This window comes from Rana temporaria, chromosome 1, assembly GCF_905171775.1.
Source record: "Rana temporaria chromosome 1, aRanTem1.1, whole genome shotgun sequence".
NCBI lineage: Eukaryota > Metazoa > Chordata > Amphibia > Anura > Ranidae > Rana > Rana temporaria.
The window spans coordinates 254,611,953-254,618,201 of record NC_053489.1 but is presented as its reverse complement, the minus strand read 5'-3'; the positions used below and the strand labels follow the sequence as shown (position 1 = coordinate 254,618,201).

Genomic DNA, 6,249 nt, shown 5'->3' with positions numbered 1-6,249 from the left:
GGTTACATGTTTAGAGTTGCAGAGGAGGTCTGGGACTAGAATTATTGCTCTCGCTCTAATGTTCGCGGTGATAGCTCACAAGTGTGGTTTAAACGTTGATTACATTAGTGTGCGCAACCTACGTATGCGTTCGCTTCTGTGTGCGAGCACGCGGGGACAAGGACGCTTACATTTTTTTTTATGTTTATTTTATTAAAAAAAACATTTACACTTTCCATTTAAAATTTTTTTCATCACTTTTATTCCTATGTAAACATCCCTTGTAATAGGAATAGTGCGTGACAGGTCATCTTTATGGAGAGATGTGGGGTCTATAAGACCCCACATCTCTCCTCCAGGCAGGAAAGGCTGAGATAAAAAAAAAAAGAATGATCTCAGGCTTTCCTGCCAAATGCCCGGCATTGCTTACTTCCGCCGCCCAGACGTGATGTCTTTAGGTCACGCCTGAGCCTCCAAGAGTCATAGAGATTGCCAGGAAGCATCTGTCCCTCGGATTTGTTTATGACTTTCTTCAGGTGTCGGCGGATTCCTGCTTCGGCTCGCCGATTGCACTGGCGAGCCCAGAGAAGCACCGAAGGGGGGGGGGCTTCCCTCCTGCCGCCTGTAAGAACGATCATGCCACTGAACAGCCGCTATAATTGTTGTTACAGTGAAGCGAATTGCCGGCTGAAAAAAATGATACCTGAAGGATGCATGTAGCTGCAAGCATTATTCAGATATCACCACTGAAAGCCGAGGACGTCCTATGACGTTCGGCGGTATGGAAGTGAATAAGCTTCCTCCCTTGTCACCTTTTTTCTCTTGGTGTCAGGAAATTAGTCCAAAGCAGATAACAGAGGAACTAGACAGCAGAAAGAAATGACAATTAGTGCTTTGGAGAGAGGCAAGTAAACACTATAGAAATACATTCTTTCTGGGATTTCATGTCTGAGGTTTACAACCACTTTAAAGCAGAACAATGGGAAAAATCAAAATACACATATATGATGCAATCTATCAAAGGCATTAGCACAGCAGTGTTTGTTTTCCTGTGTCCACCCTGCAACGTCGTTTTATTACCTGTGATCTGGCCAGTAAGTCGGTTATTTATTTATTTATTTTTACATCCTTTAACAGACCAAGCTGTCTAGAAAAAAGTGGATGTTAGTGAGTTAAAGAGCATTAAGACAAGGCATTTACCACTGACAGGGGTGCTTACAATGGCCAGCTTTTATCAATTTATTTAAAACCCTTATCCCAAAAGCAGAAACGAAGGCCGGCCATACATGGTTTGAATCTTGGCCAGTTCAGCAGGTACCGGCCAGGATTTGAATCGTTAATAGGCAGGCTGAATGTACCAAATTGATCAATCGATCAACTTGGGTACAACCAGCCTGCAGGATCCTCTTGCGACTATTGCTAGCTGCTGCTATAGCCGCTAGCGATAATCCGTGTCTTCTCCCGGCGGGGACAACTTCCACCACTGGGAGCATACAATTGCTCAGCAGGAGGGATTCTTCACCTTTCTTTCCTGCAACCCGTAGTTGGAGGAAAGAAATTCGCACAGTGTAGGACTGGCCTAAATTGTAACTGCCAAAAATATGTTAGCTGGAGTTCAAAGTTAATTGGTTAGTCACTCATCTAACGTTCATACAAATGTATTAGTTCATTGAACACTACCCTCTCCACATGTTGACCACTGTGACTACTGTGCTCCTCCATAAATACAGTGGAGGGCTGAATGTAGCTACCCTAACACAGGAAGTGTGGTAGGCCACTTTCACACTGAGGCGCTGGCTGCGTTGATGGTAAAGCGCCGCTAGTTTTAGCTGCGCTTTACCATCATTTTAGCAGTGATTTTCGGGCCACTAGCGGGGCGCTTTTAACCCCCCCGCTAGTGGCTGGAAAAGGGTTAAAAGTGCCCGCAAAGTGCCGCTGCCAAAGCGCTTTGCAGGTGCTTCAGCAGCACTGGCCATTGAATTCAATGGTAGGGGCATTTTGGGAGTGATGTATACACCGCTTCTAAACTGCCCAAAAGATGCTGCTTGCAGGATTTTTTTTTTCTGTCCTGCAAGTGCACCGCCCCAGTGTGGAAGCACTCGGGCTTTCACACTATGGCTGCAGAAGAGGCAGTTTACAGGCGCTTTTCAGCTGCTAATTTTAGCGCAAAAACGCCTCAGTGTGAAAGTGGCCTTAAAGTTTGGATCATCAGATGAAAAAAAAAAAAATGCAGTCACCACATATGAGAATGTGAATAAAACAATGCCATTACATAAGGGAAGGCCCTTGATAAGGCTTTTTATGTATATGTTACAGCTATACATGAACTTATATGTCCAGTACAAATAACATGTTTTCTGATATTTAATTAACCATATTTTGAGATCATAGAGAAAGAAAAATCAAATATGTATTGGTTTTGTTTATGCTGCTGGGTACACAAGGCTTGGGTTGGGCTGTTTCTTTAGTGGTTATTGGTTTTTATGGCCCAAGTTGCTAGCTCAGCACTCAACCTCCTGCTTTCCAAATAAAGCTGGCCATACACAGAGTGAAGTTTAGCCGGACTGATGTGGGTGGTCCTATCGGCAACCCCCTCCATCCTTCGATCTAAAAATCAAAGGATCCAGATGGAAAATGGTTGGCTGAACAGCAGCTGTATCCAATCAGGTGCAGCCGCTGTTGGGGTATTCTGCTGGCTGTCAGAATACAATCGCCGGCAGGGGAGATTCATCCTTTCATGCTGTTTAGGATGGATAAGGGAATCATAAGATTTCACTTGTTTGGCCCATAAGTAGGGTTGCCACCTCATCCCATTAAACCTGAACACATATTAATTACATGGGTTCTGTGGCTGATTAAAGTGGTAATTAAACCTACTTGGTGCCTTACCTGCAATAAATTAGCCTCAGAACCCGTGTAATTTATATGTGTTTGTGTTTAAAGGGATGAGGTGGCAACCCTACCCGAGAAATCTCACAGTGTATGGCCAGCTCATAGGCTTCTGATGAGCTGTAATTGAGTAGGATATTCCGATTTGCCCAAATCCCAGTTAACCCCACCATGTTTTTGGGCTGTGTGAAGCAAACAACAAATAAGGCCCCGTACACACGACCGAACATGTCTGCTGAAACTGGTCCGCGGACCAGTTTCAGCAGACATGTTCGGTCGCGTGTACGGCCGATCGGACAGGATTCCAGTATACATTTGCCCGCCAGACCGTTTTCGAGCGGACAAATGTTTCTAAACTTGCTTAGAAACATGCCCGCTGGAATCCTGTCAGTCGGACATGTTCGGTCGTCTGTACAGACTTACCGTACATGTCCGAGCGGCCGCCATCCCTCGCATGCGTCGAATGACTTCGACGCATGCGTGGAAGCATTGACCTTTCAGCGTCGTTCACGTCGCCGCGGCGACGGCGTGAACACGTCACCGCGCTGTCTGTCCGCGCGGATTGTCTCTCATTTCTGTATGATGGTGTGTACAGCCATCATACAGAAATCTCCGGGCGGGCATGCCCCGTACACACGACCGAACATGTCTGCTGAAACTGGTCCGCGGACCAGTTTCAGCAGACATGTTCGGTCGTGTGTACGGCCGATCGGACAGGATTCCAGTATACATTTGCCCGCCAGACCGTTTTCGAGCGGACAAATGTTTCTAAACTTGCTTAGAAACATGCCCGCTGGAATCCTGTCCGTCGGACATGTTCGGTCGTCTGTACAGACTTACCGTACATGTCCGAGCGGCCGCCATCCCTCGCATGCGTCGAATGACTTTGACGCATGCGTGGAAGCATTGACCTTTCAGCGTCGTGCACGTCGCCGCGGCGACGGCGTGAACACGTCACCGCGCTGTCTGTCCGCGCGGATTGTCTCTCATTTCTGTATGATGGTGTGTACAGCCATCATACAGAAATCTCCGGGCGGGCATGTCCGCTGAAAACGGTCCGGCGGACCGTTTTCATCGTACATGTTTGCCCGTGTGTACGAGGCATAAGACGTCCAAACTTCATGCTGTATCCCAAAAGGAAGTTGAACCAAGGAACAAGCACTACAAGGGAAGAGTGTTAACCACTCAGACAGGACTTTATTGTAGCTTTATTCTTCTAATCCAGTTTTCCTTGGCCAACCATAATGTGTTTAACACACTTTTTAAACTGGCAGGTATGTCTTTATAATAAAATAAAAAAAAGCCATCTACAGCATCTTATACTATTCTGCTCAGTGATCCGTGTAAAAGACAGGTGTTCTCTATATGCTATAAGAGAAAGTTAAATATGCCATTAGAATTGTTCATTGTCAAGCTCCATTTCTTATCAGTTAGGTCACCACTGTGTCAAAGACCTAACTTCAGGCAGGGCTGTCTTTAATATTTATTGGACCCTGGGTAAACATTTTCTTGGGCCTTCCTGAATCTACTTATCAACTATTGGTAGGAAGGGGGTCTCAAGGGGCAGCTGCTTGGGGCCCCACAACAATGACTGGATCCGGGGCAGCTGCCCTTTTGCCCTGTGTTAAAGACAGCACTGACTTCAGGAATGAGCCATGAATCAGTAAGGCATGATTTAGGCCTGAATATATGGTAGTGCTACACACAGATCATGTGGCCAGTGCTGAGCTTTTTCATATTCCATGGGCTTCAACCAGATGCCTTTCAAACAACCACCAGCTTGTACCTATTTATTGCTCTATTACTGCATTCTGCCTACATTTCAGTCATTGCACCAGACACAACATAAACTCACAGAACATGACTCATAATGCTTACATAGAATGGTTTGGCAGCGGGATAGAAAGGACCGTGTTGTTCAGTCACACAAAAGTGGCGCCATTTAGACTTGTATGTTAGGAAAGCAGTATAAAACGAAACGTAAAAGAAATGACAGCAACCGTTGTCATTTGTCTTTTTATGATTCAATACTTCCAAGACATTCAATGTCATCTCTGGTAAAGGTGAAAAGAGCACTTAGGACGGGAGGGATGGCTGTTTATTTTTCTATTTTTTTGGCTATGCCGAAAATCTAAACAGATTTGGTGTGTCAAGGTGTGTTTTTAGCATGCCCTGAGAATGATGGTAATGTACGGTAGATAACAATGTCATCTCTGGTAAAGGTGAAAAGAGCACTTAGGACGGGAGGGAAGGCTGTTTATTTTTATTTTTTTGGCTATGCCGAAAATCTGAACAGATTTGGTGTCAAGGTGTGTTTATAGCATGCCCTGAGAATGATGGTAATGTAGATAACAATGTAATCTCTGGAAAAGGTGAAAAGAGCACTTAGGACGGGAGGGATGGCTGTTTATTTTTATTTTTTTTGGCTATGCCGAAAATCTGAACAGATTTGGTGTCAAGGTGTGTTTTTAGCATGCCCTGAGAATGATGGTAATGTACGGTAGATAACAATGTCATCTCTGGTAAAGGTGAAAAGAGCACTTAGGACGGGAGGGGTGGCTGTTTATTAAATTTTTTTTGGCTATTCCGAAAATCTGAACAGATTTGGTGTGTCAAGGTGTGTTTTTAGCATGCCCTGAGAATAATGGTAATGTAGATAACAATGTCATCTCTGGTAAAGGTGAAAAGAGCACTTAGGACGGGAGGGAGGGATGGTAGTTTTATTTGTTTTGGGCTATGCCAAAAATCTGAACAGATTTGGCTTTTCAAGGTGTGTTTTAGCATGCCCTGAGAATAATGGTAATGTATGTCATTTCTGGTAAAGGTGAAAAGAGCACTTAGGACGGGAGGGAGGGATGGTGTTTTTTTTTTTTTTTTGGGCTATCCTAAAAATCTGAACAGATTTGGCTTTTCAAGGTGTGTTTTAGCATGCCGTGAGAATAATGGTAATGTAGGTTACAATGTCATCTCTGGTAAAGGTGAAAAGAGCACTTAGGACGGGAGGGATGGCTGTTTTCTTGTTTTCTTTTTTGTGGCTTTGCCGAAAATTGGAACAGTTTGGTGTGTTCTAGCATGCCTTGAGAATGATGGTAATGTAATGTTAAAGCAACGAATAAACACATTTCACATCAGCAAGTGTGTGTAAAAGAAATGCTTTACCAGCATGGTGTACAGTAAGAGATTCTGCATAAACTGACAGGACCTAACTATCGGAATAGACAACATAAAATAGATTATATTTATGGCTTTTCTTCACCCACCTCTCTGTCACCCTGTCTTCATACTACCTTTTCCTCTGAGAATTACCTTACTCCTACCCCCTCCCCAAAGCAATTTTCCTGTCTTCCAACCTTAAAAGGAGAAATTCATCCGAACAGGCTT

General features: G+C 44.4%; 1 long non-coding RNA gene across 1 annotated transcript; it reads left to right on the top strand.

Annotated features, from left to right (window-relative positions):
• The first annotated feature begins 3,977 nt into the window (after positions 1–3,977).
• Positions 3,978–5,999, top strand: LOC120941051. The gene is made up of 2 exons (XR_005749508.1): positions 3,978–5,090; positions 5,241–5,999. It is a non-coding gene; the product is annotated as an uncharacterized LOC120941051 (long non-coding RNA).
• Positions 6,000–6,249: the final 250 nt, after the last annotated feature.